At 49.0% G+C, this 13,412-nt stretch overlaps 14 non-coding genes and 1 pseudogene across 14 annotated transcripts; 11 read left to right on the top strand and 4 right to left on the bottom strand.

Annotated features, from left to right (window-relative positions):
- The first annotated feature begins 275 nt into the window (after positions 1-275).
- Positions 276-390, top strand: LOC132145990 (U5 spliceosomal RNA). Its single transcript, XR_009434746.1, has one exon. It is a non-coding gene; the product is annotated as a U5 spliceosomal RNA (small nuclear RNA).
- Positions 391-2,004: 1,614 nt separating this feature from the next.
- Positions 2,005-2,110, top strand: LOC132146120 (U5 spliceosomal RNA; annotated as a pseudogene).
- Positions 2,111-2,391: 281 nt separating this feature from the next.
- On the top strand, positions 2,392-2,463 carry trnag-ucc (transfer RNA glycine (anticodon UCC)). Its single transcript has one exon. It is a non-coding gene; the product is annotated as a tRNA-Gly (tRNA).
- Positions 2,464-2,566: 103 nt separating this feature from the next.
- Positions 2,567-2,638, bottom strand: trnad-guc (transfer RNA aspartic acid (anticodon GUC)). The gene has a single exon. It is a non-coding gene; the product is annotated as a tRNA-Asp (tRNA).
- Positions 2,639-3,712: 1,074 nt separating this feature from the next.
- LOC132145855 (U5 spliceosomal RNA) lies at positions 3,713-3,827 on the top strand. The gene has a single exon (XR_009434617.1). It is a non-coding gene; the product is annotated as a U5 spliceosomal RNA (small nuclear RNA).
- A 293-nt stretch (positions 3,828-4,120) lies between these two features.
- Positions 4,121-4,192, top strand: trnag-ucc (transfer RNA glycine (anticodon UCC)). Its single transcript has one exon. It is a non-coding gene; the product is annotated as a tRNA-Gly (tRNA).
- Positions 4,193-4,295: 103 nt separating this feature from the next.
- On the bottom strand, positions 4,296-4,367 carry trnad-guc (transfer RNA aspartic acid (anticodon GUC)). Its single transcript has one exon. It is a non-coding gene; the product is annotated as a tRNA-Asp (tRNA).
- A 1,073-nt stretch (positions 4,368-5,440) lies between these two features.
- LOC132146036 (U5 spliceosomal RNA) lies at positions 5,441-5,555 on the top strand. The gene has a single exon (XR_009434787.1). It is a non-coding gene; the product is annotated as a U5 spliceosomal RNA (small nuclear RNA).
- Positions 5,556-5,848: 293 nt separating this feature from the next.
- trnag-ucc (transfer RNA glycine (anticodon UCC)) lies at positions 5,849-5,920 on the top strand. The gene has a single exon. It is a non-coding gene; the product is annotated as a tRNA-Gly (tRNA).
- Positions 5,921-6,023: 103 nt separating this feature from the next.
- Positions 6,024-6,095, bottom strand: trnad-guc (transfer RNA aspartic acid (anticodon GUC)). The gene has a single exon. It is a non-coding gene; the product is annotated as a tRNA-Asp (tRNA).
- Positions 6,096-7,179: 1,084 nt separating this feature from the next.
- LOC132146107 (U5 spliceosomal RNA) lies at positions 7,180-7,294 on the top strand. The gene has a single exon (XR_009434854.1). It is a non-coding gene; the product is annotated as a U5 spliceosomal RNA (small nuclear RNA).
- Positions 7,295-7,587: 293 nt separating this feature from the next.
- On the top strand, positions 7,588-7,659 carry trnag-ucc (transfer RNA glycine (anticodon UCC)). Its single transcript has one exon. It is a non-coding gene; the product is annotated as a tRNA-Gly (tRNA).
- Positions 7,660-8,872: 1,213 nt separating this feature from the next.
- Positions 8,873-8,987, top strand: LOC132146086 (U5 spliceosomal RNA). Its single transcript, XR_009434834.1, has one exon. It is a non-coding gene; the product is annotated as a U5 spliceosomal RNA (small nuclear RNA).
- A 458-nt stretch (positions 8,988-9,445) lies between these two features.
- On the bottom strand, positions 9,446-9,517 carry trnad-guc (transfer RNA aspartic acid (anticodon GUC)). Its single transcript has one exon. It is a non-coding gene; the product is annotated as a tRNA-Asp (tRNA).
- Positions 9,518-13,200: 3,683 nt separating this feature from the next.
- Positions 13,201-13,272, top strand: trnag-ucc (transfer RNA glycine (anticodon UCC)). The gene has a single exon. It is a non-coding gene; the product is annotated as a tRNA-Gly (tRNA).
- The last annotated feature ends 140 nt before the right edge of the window (positions 13,273-13,412 follow it).

Here is a 13,412-nt window from a genome sequence, read left to right on the forward strand (position 1 = left end):
CTCGGAATAAGGGATTTCTTTAAAAGACTCTTTTATTCATATAAGATTTTCTCCAACTTTTCAGATGGAGGCATGAGAAAGAGATTGCCTTGATTGGGCTTGTGGTTATTGGTGGACCGAGTGGACTTTTGTGAGTTTTACTCCTCCCTTTTGGAGTGGGGGGGGGGGGGGGGGCTGACGAAACGCATGTGGGCAGGCGTCGTCACCCTTGATGACCCTTGGCGAGCGTAGTGGTTTACCAGAGGCATCACACAGGCCGGAGTGGTCGTAGACACAGCTCGAGTTTCTCTTCATTGTCGCATAAATCTTTCGCCTTTTACTAAAGATTTCCATGGAGGGGAACTTTTGCGAGTGACCTGTATTTTTGGGTGCTCTGCTCACAGCAGAGCTACATCGAAATGTCAAGAGCAGAATCAATTTGGCCGTCCGCCAACACGCTGCAGGAGGGCGTGCCACTGGTCTTCGTCTGTATTTGCACTCTCTGCGTTTGCGCTGTCAGCACTTAATGTTTATTTAGCTGGCATGGGAAGGCAGCACTTTCTTGTACGTGACGGGATGCAAACTCTGGAAGGCTCTCTTTAGTGACGGGTCCAAACAAAGATCTCATCAGCTCCTCTAGCCCTATCGGCGACTCGTGCACTTCGAGCCTTCTTAGCGACGGCGCAAGTGGCTGACTGCTGACTGCGTTTGTGGTATAGTGGTGAGCATAGCTGCCTTCCAAGCAGTTGACCCGGGTTCGATTCCCGGCCAACGCATGTCCTTTGGCTCGGGCTGATGTCGAAGCAGAACTCCTTCTGTGACCTGTGGCTCCTCCCAAAACTTTTGGATGGATCATTCGGAAGCCGAAAAGAGCTAGCTCTCCCCGTCGGGGAATCGAAACCCGGTCTTCCGCGTGACAGGTGGAGATACTGTCCACTATACTAACGAGGAGCTGCGCATGCTGCCGTTTCTCCCCCAACCGACGCTACTGCACCGACATAACTGAACAATGCATGGCTTTTTCTGACGCTGACACAGCCCTAGCACCGTCAAATTCCGGATGGACCCATCATTAGCTAAAGTCGCATAACATTTGGAACACTACCCGTTGCAGGGGTCATTGTTTGGACTCTTTTTTTTTTTTTTTTTTTTTTTAAATTGCGCTTTAAACAAAAAGGATTGTGTCAATGCAACTGAACAACATTAATTAGGAACACAGTGCGTCAATAAAGCAAAATGACAGTTAAAGGCATTTCGTCATTGAAATCGGTGATGTCATCATTCAGCTAAGTTCAGTTTAAATAGTATCTGTGCAATAATTTGCAATCAAGTCAATGTTATCGCTGTACATGAAGTGTCCCCAGCTATGCCTGCCGGAGGCGACAGAGGCAAGGAACCAAAACTCGATCGGTGAAAAAATGGAGAAAAAACCCGGTGAGAAACCAGGCTCAGTCGGGGAGACAGTTCTCCTCTGGTCAGAAGAAACCAGCAAATCAGCTCCAGGTTGCAGAAAAGTCAGACTGTGCAGAAGAATCATCTGTTTCCTGTGGTCTTGTCCTGGTGGTCGTCTGAGACAAGGTCTTTACAGGGGATCTGTATCTGGGGCTCATCTAGTTGTCCCGGTCTCCGCTGTGTTTCAGGGCCATAGAGGTCCTTTCTAGGTGTTGATCAACCATCTTGTCTGGATACTGACTGGATCCGGGTGACTGAAGCGGCCCACTGATCTGGATACAGACTGGATCTGGTGGCTACGGTGACCTCGGAATAAGGGATTTCTTTAAAAGACTCTTTTATTCATAAAAGATTTTCTCCAACTTTTCAGATGGAGGCATGAGAAAGAGATTGCCTTGATTGGGCTTGTGGTTATTGGTGGACCGAGTGGACTTTTGTGAGTTTTACTGCTCACTTTTGGAGTGGGGGGGGGCTGACGAAACGCATGTGGGCAGGCGTCGTCAGCCTTGATGACCCTTGGCGAGCGTAGTGGTTTACCAGAGGCAGCGCACAGGCCGGAGTGGTCGTAGACACAGCTCGAGTTTCTCCTCATTGTCGCATAAATCTTTCGCCTTTTACTAAAGATTTCCGTGGAGGGGAACTTTTGCGAGTGACCTGTATTTTTTCTACATCGAAATGTCAAGAGCAGAATCAATTTGGCCGTCTGCCAACACGCTGCAGGAGGGCGTGCCACTGGTCTTCGTCTGTATTTGCACTCTCTGCGTTTGCGCTGTCAGCACTTAATGTTTATTTAGCTGGCATGGGAAGGCAGCACTTTCTTGTACGTGACGGGATGCAAACTCTGGAAGGCTCTCTTTAGTGACGGGTCCAAACAAAGATCTCATCAGCTCCTCTAGCCCTATCGGCGACTCGTGCACTTCGAGCCTTCTTAACGACGGCGCAAGTGGCTGACTGGTGACTGCGTTGGTGGTATAGTGGTGAGCATAGCTGCCTTCCAAGCAGTTGACCTGGGTTCGATTCCCGGCCAACGCATGTCCTTTGGCTCGGGCTGATGTCGAAGCAGAACTCCTTCTGTGACCTGTGGCTCCTCCCAAAACTTTTGGATGGATCATTCGGAAGCCGAAAAGAGCCAGCTCTCCCCGTCGGGGAATCGAACCCCGGTCTTCCGCGTGACAGGCGGAGATACTGTCCACTATACTAACGAGGAGCTGCGCATGCTGCCGTTACTCCCCCAACCGACGCTACTGCACCGACATAACTGAACAATGTATGTCTTTTTCTGACGCTGACACAGCCCTAGCACCGTCAAATTCCGGATGGACCCATCATTAGCTAAAGTCGCATAACATTTGGAACACTACCCGTTGCAGGGGTCATTGTTTGGACTCTTTTTTTTTTTTAAATTGCGCTTTAATCAAAAAGGATTGTGTCAATGCAACTGAACAACATTAATTAGGAACACAGTGCGTCAATAAAGCAAAATGACAGTTAAAGGCATTTCGTCATTGAAATCGGTGATGTCATCATTCAGCTAAGTTCAGTTTAAATAGTATCTGTGCAATAATTTGCAATCAAGTCAACGTTATCGCTGTACATGAAGTGTCCCCAGCTATGCCTGCCAGAGGCGACAGAGGCAAGGAACCAAAACTCGATCGGTGAAAAAATGGAGAAAAAACCCGGTGAGAAACCAGGCTCAGTCGGGGAGACAGTTCTCCTCTGGTCAGAAGAAACCAGCAAATCAGCTCCAGGCTGCAGAAAAGTCAGACTGTGCAGAATAATCATCTGTTTCCTGTGGTCTTGTCCTGGTGGTCGTCTGAGACAAGGTCTTTACAGGGGATCTGTATCTGGGGCTCATCTAGTTGTCCCGGTCTCCGCTGTGTTTCAGGGCCATAGAGGTCCTTTCTAGGTGTTGATCAACCATCTTGTCTGGATACTGACTGGATCCGGGTGACTGAAGCGGCCCACTGATCTGGATACAGACTGGATCTGGTGGCTACGGTGACCTCGGAATAATTGATTTCTTTAAAAGACTCTTTTATTCATATAAGATTTTCTCCAACTTTTCAGATGGAGGCATGAGAAAGAGATTGCCTTGATTGGGCTTGTGGTTATTGGTGGACCGAGTGGACTTTTGTGAGTTTTACTGCTCCCTTTTGGAGTGGGGGGGGGGGGGGGGGGGGCTGACGAAACGCATGTGGGCAGGCGTCGTCACCCTTGATGACCCTTGGCGAGCGTAGTGGTTTACCAGAGGCAGCGCACAGGCCGGAGTGGTCGTAGACACAGCTCGAGTTTCTCTTCATTGTCGCATAAATCTTTCGCCTTTTACTAAAGATTTCCGTGGAGGGGAACTTTTGCGAGTGACCTGTATTTTTGGGTGCTCTGCTCACAGCAGAGCTACATCGAAATGTCAAGAGCAGAATCAATTTGGCCGTACGCCAACACGCTGCAGGAGGGCGTGCCACTGGTCTTCGTCTGTATTTGCACTCTCTGCGTTTGCGCTGTCAGCACTTAATGTTTATTTAGCTGGCATGGGAAGGCAGCACTTTCTTGTACGTGACGGGATGCAAACTCTGGAAGCCTCTCTTTAGTGACGGGTCCAAACAAAGATCTCATCAGCTCCTCTAGCCCTATCGGCGACTCGTGCACTTCGAGCCTTCTTAGCGACGGCGCAAGTGGCTGACTGCTGACTGCGTTGGTGGTATAGTGGTGAGCATAGCTGCCTTCCAAGCAGTTGACCTGGGTTCGATTCCCGGCCAACGCATGTCCTTTGGCTCGGGCTGATGTCGAAGCAGAACTCCTTCTGTGACCTGTGGCTCCTCCCAAAACTTTTGGATGGATCATTCGGAAGCCGAAAAGAGCTAGCTCTCCCCGTCGGGGAATCGAACCCCGGTCTTCCGCGTGACAGGCGGAGATACTGTCCACTATACTAACGAGGAGCTGCGCATGCTGCCGTTTCTCCCCCAACCGACGCTACTGCACCGACATAACTGAACAATGCATGGCTTTTTCTGACGCTGACACAGCCCTAGCACCGTCAAATTCCGGATGGACCCATCATTAGCTAAAGTCGCATAACATTTGGAACACTACCCGTTGCAGGGGTCATTGTTTGGACTCTTTTTTTTTTTTTTTTTTTTTAATTGCGCTTTAAACAAAAAGGATTGTGTCAATGCAACTGAACAACATTAATTAGGAACACAGTGCGTCAATAAAGCAAAATGACAGTTAAAGGCATTTCGTCATTGAAATCGGTGATGTCATCATTCAGCTAAGTTCAGTTTAAATAGTATCTGTGCAATAATTTGCAATCAAGTCAATGATATCGCTGTACATGAAGTGTCCCCAGCTATGCCTGCCAGAGGCGACAGAGGCAAGGAACCAAAACTCGATCGGTGAAAAAATGGAGAAAAAACCCGGTGAGAAACCAGGCTCAGTCGGGGAGACAGTTCTCCTCTGGTCAGAAGAAACCAGCAAATCAGCTCAAGGCTGCAGAAAAGTCAGACTGTGCAGAAGAATCATCTGTTTCCTGTGGTCTTGTCTTGGTGGTCGTCTGAGACAAGGTCTTTACAGGGGATCTGTATCTGGGGCTCATCTAGTTGTCCCGGTCTCCGCTGTGTTTCAGGGCCATAGAGGTCCTTTCTAGGTGTTGATCAACCATCTTGTCTGGATACTGACTGGATCCGGGTGACTGAAGCGGCCCACTGATCTGGATACAGACTGGATCTGGTGGCTACGGTGACCTCGGAATAAGGGATTTCTTTAAAAGACTCTTTTATTCATATAAGATTTTCTCCAACTTTTCAGATGGAGGCATGAGAAAGAGATTGCCTTGATTGGGCTTGTGGTTATTGGTGGACCGAGTGGACTTTTGTGAGTTTTACTCCTCCCTTTTGGAGTGGGGGGGGGGGCTGACGAAACGCATGTGGACAGGCGTCGTCACCCTTGATGACCCTTGGCGAGCGTAGTGGTTTACCAGATGAAGCGCACAGGCCGGAGTGGTCGTAGAAACAGCTCGAGTTTCTCTTCATTGTCGCATAAATCTTTCGCCTTTTACTAAAGATTTCAGTGGAGGGGAACTTTTGCGAGTGACCTGTATTTTTGGGTGTTCTGCTCACAGCAGAGCTACATCGAAATGTCAAGAGCAGAATCAATTTGGCCGTCCGCCAACACGCTGCAGGAGGGCGTGCCACTGGTCTTCGTCTGTATTTGCACTCTCTGCGTTTGCGCTGTCAGCACTTAATGTTTATTTAGCTGGCATGGGAAGGCAGCACTTTCTTGTACGTGACGGGATGCAAACTCTGGAAGGCTCTCTTTAGTGACGGGTCCAAACAAAGATCTCATCAGCTCCTCTAGCCCTATCGGCGACTCGTGCACTTCGAGCCTTCTTAACGCCGGCGCAAGTGGCTGACTGCTGACTGCGTTGGTGGTATAGTGGTGAGCATAGCTGCCTTCCAAGCAGTTGACCCGGGTTCGATTCCCGGCCAACGCATGTCCTTTGGCTCGGGCTGATGTCAAAGCCGAACTCCTTCTGTGACCTGTGGCTCCTCCGAAAACTTTTGGATGGATCATTCGGAAGCCGAAAAGAGCTAGCTCTCCCCGTCGGGGAATCGAACCCCGGTCTTCCGCGTGACAGGCGGAGATACTGTCCACTATACTAACGAGGAGCTGCGCATGCTGCCGTTTCTCCCCCAACCGACGCTACTACACCGACATAACTGAACAATGCATGGCTTATTCTGACGCTGACACAGCCCTAGCACCGTCAAATTCCGGATTGACCCATCATTAGCTAAAGTCGCATAACATTTGGAACACTTCCCGTTGCAGGGGTCATTGTTTGGACTCTTTTTTTTTTTTTTTTTTTAAATTGCGCTTTAAACAAAAAGGATTGTGTCAATGCAACTGAACAACATGAATTAGGAACACAGTGCGTCAATAAAGCAAAATGACAGTTAAAGGCATTTCGTCATTGAAATCGGTGATGTCATCATTCAGCTAAGTTCAGTTTAAATAGTATCTGTGCAATAATTTGCAATCAAGTCAACGATATCGCTGTACATGAAGTGTCTCCAGCTATGCCTGCCAGAGGCGACTGAGGCAAGGAACCAAAACTCGATCGGTGTAAAAATGGAGAAAAAACCCGGTGAGAAACCAGGCTCAGTCGGGGAGACAGTTCTCCTCTGGTCAGAAGAAACCAGCAAATCAGCTCCAGGCTGCAGAAAAGTCAGACTGTGCAGAAGAATCATCTGTTTCCTGTGGTCTTGTCCTGGTGGTCGTCTGAGACAAGGTCTTTACAGGGGATCTGTATCTGGGGCTCATCTAGTTGTCCCGGTCTCCGCTGTGTTTCAGGGCCATAAAGGTCCTTTCTAGGTGTTGATCAACCATCTTGTCTGGATACTGACTGGATCCGGGTGACTGAAGCGGCCCACTGATCTGGATACAGACTGGATCTGGTGGCTACGGTGACCTCGGAATAAGGGATTTCTTTAAAAGACTCTTTTATTCATATAAGATTTTCTCCAACTTTTCAGATGGAGGCATGAGAAAGAGATTGCCTTGATTTGGCATGTGGTTATTGGTGGACCGAGGGGACTTTTGTGAGTTTTACTCCTCCCTTTTGGAGTGGGGGGGGGGGGGGGGGGGGGGGCTGACGAAACGCATGTGGGCAGGCGTCGTCACCCTTGATGACCCTTGGCGATCGTAGTGGTTTACCAGACGCAGCGCACAGGCCCGAGGGGTCGTAGACACAGCTCGAGTTTCTCTTCATTGTCACATAAATCTTACGCCTTTTACTAAAGATTTCCGTGGAGGGGAACTTTTGCGAGTGACCTGTATTTTTGGGTGCTCTGCTCACAGCAGAGCTACATCGAAATGTCAAGAGCAGAATCAATTTGGCCGTCCGCCAACACGCTGCAGGAGGGCGTGCCACTGGTCATCGTCTGTATTTGCACTCTCTGCGTTTGCGTTGTCAGCACTTAGTGTTTATTTAGCTGGCATGGGAAGGCAGCACTTTCTTGTACGTGACGGGATGCAAACTCTGGAAGGCTCTCTTTAGTGACGGGTCCAAACAAAGATCTCATCAGCTCCTCTAGCCCTATCGGCGACTCGTGCACTTCGAGCCTTCTTAGCGACTGCGCAAGTGGCTGACTGCTGACTGCGTTGGTGGTATAGTGGTGAGCATAGCTGCCTTCCAAGCAGTTGATCCGGGTTCGATTCCCGGCCAACGCATGTCCTTTCGCTTGGGCTGATGTCGAAGCAGAACTCCTTCTGTGACCTGTGGCTCCTCCCAAAACTTTTGGATGGATCGTTCGGAAGCCGAAAAGAGCTAGCTCTTCCGCGTGACAGGCGGAGATACTGTCCACTATACTAACGAGGAGTTGTGCAAGCTGCCGTTTCTCCCCCAACTGACGCTGCTGCACCAACATAACTGAACAATGCATGACTTTTTCTCACGCTGACACAGCCCTAGCACCGTCAAATTCCGGATTGACCCATCATTAGTCGCATAACATTTGGAACACTACCCGTTGCAGGGGTCATTGTTTGGACTTTTTTTTTTTTTTTTTTTTTAAATTGCGCTTTAAACAAAAAGGATTGTGTCAATGCAACTGAACAACATTAATTAGGAACACAGTGCGTCAATAAAGCAAAATGACAGTTAAAGGCATTTCGTCATTGAAATCGGTGATGTCATCATTCAGCTAAGTTCAGTTTAAATAGTATCTGTGCAATAATTTGCAATCAAGTCAACGATATCGCTGTACATGAAGTGTCCCCAGCTATGCCTGCCAGAGGCGACAGAGGCAAGGAACCAAAACTCGATCGGTGTAAAAATGGAGAAAAAACCCGGTGAGAAACCAGGCTCAGTCGGGGAGACAGTTCTCCTCTGGTCAGAAGAAACCAGCAAATCAGCTCCAGGCTGTAGAAAAGTCAGACTGTGCAGAAGAATCATCTGTTTCCTGTGGTCTTGTCCTGGTGGTCGTCTGAGACAAGGTCTTTACAGGGGATCTGTATCTGGGGCTCATCTAGTTGTCCCGGTCTCCGCTGTGTTTCAGGGCCATAGAGGTCCTTTCTAGGTGTTGATCAACCATCTTGTCTGGATACTGACTGGATCCGGGTGACTGAAGCGGCCCACTGATCTGGATACAGACTGGATCTGGTGGCTACGGTGACCTCGGAATAAGGGATTTCTTTAAAAGACTCTTTTATTCATATAAGATTTTCTCCAACTTTTCAGATGGAGGCATGAGAAAGAGATTGCCTTGATTTGGCATGTGGTTATTGGTGGACCGAGGGGACTTTTGTGAGTTTTACTCCTCCCTTTTGGAGTGGGGGGGGGGCTGACGAAACGCATGTGGGCAGGCATCGTCACCCTTGATGACCCTTGGCGAGCGTAGTGGTTTACCAGACGCAGCGCACAGGCCCGAGGGGTCGTGGACACAGCTCGAGTTTCTCTTCATTGTCGCATAAATCTTTCACCTTTTACTAAAGATTTCCGTCGAGGGGAACTTTTGCGAGTGACCTGTATTTTTGGGTGCTCTGCTCACAGCAGAGCTACATCGAAATGTCAAGAGCAGAATCAATTTGGCCGTCCGCCAACACGCTGCAGGAGGGCGTGCCACTGGTCATCGTCTGTATTTGCACTCTCTTCGTTTGCGTTTTCAGCACTTAGTGTTTATTTAGCTGGAATGGGAAGACAGCACTTTCTTGTACGTGACGGGATGCAAACTCTGGAAGGCTCTCTTTAGTGACGGGTCCAAACAATCTCATCAGCTCCTCTAGCCCTATCGGCGACTCGTGCACTTCGTGCCTTCTTAGCGACTGCGCAAGTGGCTGACTGCGTTGGTGGTATAGTGGTGAGCATAGCTGCCTTCCAAGCGGTTGACCCGGGTTCGATTCCCGGCCAACGCATGTCCTTTGGCTCGGGCTGATGTCGAAGCAGAACTCATTCTGTGACCTGTGGCTCCTCCCAAAACTTTTGGATGGATCATTCGGAAGCCGAAAAGAGCTAGCTCTCCCCGTCGGGGAATCGAACCCCGGTCTTCCGCGTGACAGGCGGAGATACTGTCCACTATACTAACGAGGAGCTGCGCATGCTGACGTTTCTCCCCCAACCGACGCTACTGCACCGACATAACTGAACAATGCATGGCTTTTTCTGACGCTGACACAGCCCTAGCACCGTAAAATTCCGGATTGACCCATCATTAGCTAAAGTCGCATAACATTTGGAACACTACCCGTTGCAGGGGTCATTGTTTGGACTCTTTTTTTTTTTTTTTTTTTTTTAATTGCGCTTTAAACAAAAAGGATTGTGTCAATGCAACTGAACAACATTAATTAGGAACACAGTGCGTCAATAAAGCAAAATGACAGTTAAAGGCATTTCGTCATTGAAATCGGTGATGTCATCATTTAGCTAAGTTCAGTTTAAATAGTATCTGTGCAATAATTTGCAATCAAGTCAATGATATCGCTGTAAATGAAGTGTCCCCAGCTATGCCTGCCAGAGGCGACAGAGGCAAGGAACCAAAACTCGATCGGTGAAAAAATGGAGAAAAAACCCGGTGAGAAACCAGGCTCAGTCGGGGAGACAGTTCTCCTCTGGTCAGAAGAAACCACCAAATCAGCTCCAGGCTGCAGAAAAGTCAGACTGTGCAGAAGAATCATCTGTTTCCTGTGGTCTTGTACTGGTGGTCGTCTGAGACAAGGTCTTTACAGGGGATCTGTATCTGGGGCTCATCTAGTTGTCCCGGTCTCCACTGTGTTTCAGGGCCATAGACGTCCTTTCTAGGTGTTGATCAACCATCTTGTCTGGATACTGACTGGATCCGGGTGACTGAAGCGGCCCATTGATCTGGATACAGAATGGATCTGGTGGCTACGGTGACCTCGGAATAAGGGATTTCTTTAAAAGACTCTTTTATTCATATAAGATTTTCTCCAACTTTTCAGATGAAGGCATGAGAAAGAGTGGCGCCGATACAGGATGGCTGCCTCCGTGACGTGCTCTGCAGTTGTTTTTGTGTTTTTGTTAGTTTGTCCTGTCTTTAGTTATATTCCTGCAATCAGTTTCACCAGGGACGAATTGCTGGATATTCGGCAACACACATCTCCCGATATTTCACCGGTTTTCGACTATTCTGATGTTTTGCTGGACATTCTTGTCGGCGGAGCGGCTGCCCTGATCACACGCTTCAAGAGGACGCGCAGGCGGGGAAAGCGAGCGGGAGCGCTCGTGAGACTCAGAAAACGCGGATTTCGAACGCCGTTGCCTAGCATCCATCTGGCAAATCTCCGCTCTCTACCCAACAAAACGGACGAACTGCTTCTGCTCTCTCGGACAAATAAAGATTTCTCCCACTCTGCTGCTCTGTGTTTCACGGAAACTTGGCTGAATGACACCATACCGGACAGCGCGCTCCATCTGCCGGACTTTCAGCTGTTTAGAGCGGATCGCGACGCAGAATCAACGGGGAAATCGCGCGGCGGCGGGACATGCTTTTACATCAATGAACGGTGGTGTACAAATGTAACTGTGTTAAAGAAGACGTGCTGCTCAAATCTCGAAACGCTCTTCATTAACTGCAAGCCGTTCTATTCGCCGCGGGAGTTTCATTCGTTCATTCTGGTTAGTGTTTACATCCCTCCTCAAGCGCACATGAGCTCAGCTTTACAGAAACTCGCTGAGCAGATCACAGAGACAGAACAACAACACCCAGACTCTGTTTTAATCATTCTTGGGGACTTTAATAAAGCCAATCTCTCCCGTGAACTGCCAAAATACAGACAGCATGTTACTTGTCCCACAAGAGACAGTAATATATTGGATCACAGTTACACAACAATAAAGGATGCATTTCACTCTGTTCCACGAGCAGCTTTGGGACGTTCTGATCACCTTCTGGTTCATCTTATACCGACCTACAGGCAGAAACTAAAATCAGCTAAACCTGTATTGAGGACTGTAAAAAGATGGACTAATGAAGCAGAGCAGGATTTACAATCTTGTTTTGACCTCACTGATTGGAGTGTTTTTGAAGCTGCTGTCACCGATCTGGACGAACTCACAGAGACCGTAACATCATATATCAGTTTCTGTGAGGATATGTGTATTCCTACCAAGACTCAACTAAATTACAACAATGACAAACCGTGGTTCACTGCAAAACTCAGACAGCTCCGTCAGGCCAAAGAAGATGCTTACAGGAAGGGGGACAATGTCTTGTATAAACAGGCTAAATACACACTGGAAAAGGAGATCAAAGTGGCAAAGAGGAATTATTCTGAAAAAATAAGGACTCAGTTCACTTCGAACGACTCCGCATCAGTGTGGAAAAGCCTAAAGAAGATCACCAATTACAAGACACCACCCCCCAGCACTGTGGAAAATCAACGACTGGCAGACGATCTGAACGAGTTTTACTGCAGGTTTGAAAGAACACCCATCACCTGCCCTGAACACCTCTCCACACAACCGTTCACACCAATAACAACTCCTGCAACCAACCCTGAATGCCTCTCCACACAACCATTCACACCATTAACATCTCCTGCAACCCATCCTGATCACCTCTCCAATCAACCGCTCTCACCATTCACAACTCCTGCAACCAACCCTGAATGCCTCTCCAAACAACTGTTCACACCACTCACAACTCCTGCAACCCACCCTGAACACCTCTCCAATCAAGCGCTCTCACCATTCACACCTCCTGCATCCCCCCTCTCCCCCACACCTGCAATACAGATCAGCGAGGATGCGGTGTGCCAGGTCTTCCGGAAGCAGAAAAGGAAAAAAGCACCAGGCCCACATTGTGTTACACCAGCCTGTCTGAAATCCTGTGCTGACCAGCTGGCCCCCATCTTCACAAAGATCTTCAACAGATCGCTGGAGCTGTGCGAAGTCCCTTCATGCTTCAAACGCTCCACCATCATCCCCATCCCAAAGAAATCCAAAATTACAGGACTAAATGACTACAGGCCTGTGGCTCTAACGTCTGTAGTCATGAAGTCATTTGAAAAACTGGTGCTGGCCCACCTGAAGGACATCACTGGACCCTTGCTGGATCCTCTTCAGTTTGCCTACAGAGCAAACAGGTCTGTGGACGATGCAGTAAACATCGGACTGCATTATGTTCTGCAACACCTAGACAGACCGGGGACCTATGTGAGGATCCTGTTTGTGGACTTCAGCTCTGCCTTCAACACGATCATCCCAAACCTCCTCCTGCCCAAACTAACTCAGCTCTCCGTGCCCACCTCCGTCTGTCAGTGGATCAACAGCTTCCTGACAGACAGGCAGCAGCTAGTGAGGCTGGGAAAATACACATCCAGCACCCGTACAATCAGCACCGGAGCTCCCCAGGGCTGTGTTCTCTCCCCACTGCTCTTCTCCCTGTACACTAATGACTGCACATCTAAGGACCCCTCTGTCAAGCTCCTGAAGTTTGCAGATGACACCACACTCATCGGCCTCATTCAGGACGGTGACGAGTCTGCTTACAGACAGGAGGTTAAAGAGCTGGCTGTCTGGTGCAGTCTCAACAACCTGGAGCTTAACACACTCAAAACAGTGGAGATGATCGTGGACTTCAGGAGAAACCCCCCTGCACTCCCCCCACTCACCATCATGAACAGCACTGTGACTGCAGTGGAGTCATTCAGGTTCCAGGTCCAAACAAAGATCTCATCAGCTCCTCTAGCCCTATCGGCGACTCGTGCACTTCGAGCCTTCTTAGCGACTGCACAAGTGGCTGACTGCTGACTGCGTTGGTGGTATAGTGGTGAGCATAGCTGCCTTCCAAGCAGTTGATCCGGGTTCGATTCCCGGCCAACGCATGTCCTTTCGCTTGGGCTGATGTCGAAGCAGAACTCCTTCTGTGACCTGTGGCTCCTCCCAAAACTTTTGGATGGATCGTTCGGAAGCCGAAAAGAGCTAGCTCTTCCGCGTGACAGGCGGAGATACTGTCCACTATACT

The sequence above is a fragment of the Carassius carassius genome, chromosome 8, assembly GCF_963082965.1.
Source record: "Carassius carassius chromosome 8, fCarCar2.1, whole genome shotgun sequence".
Classification (NCBI taxonomy): Eukaryota; Metazoa; Chordata; class Actinopteri; order Cypriniformes; family Cyprinidae; genus Carassius; species Carassius carassius.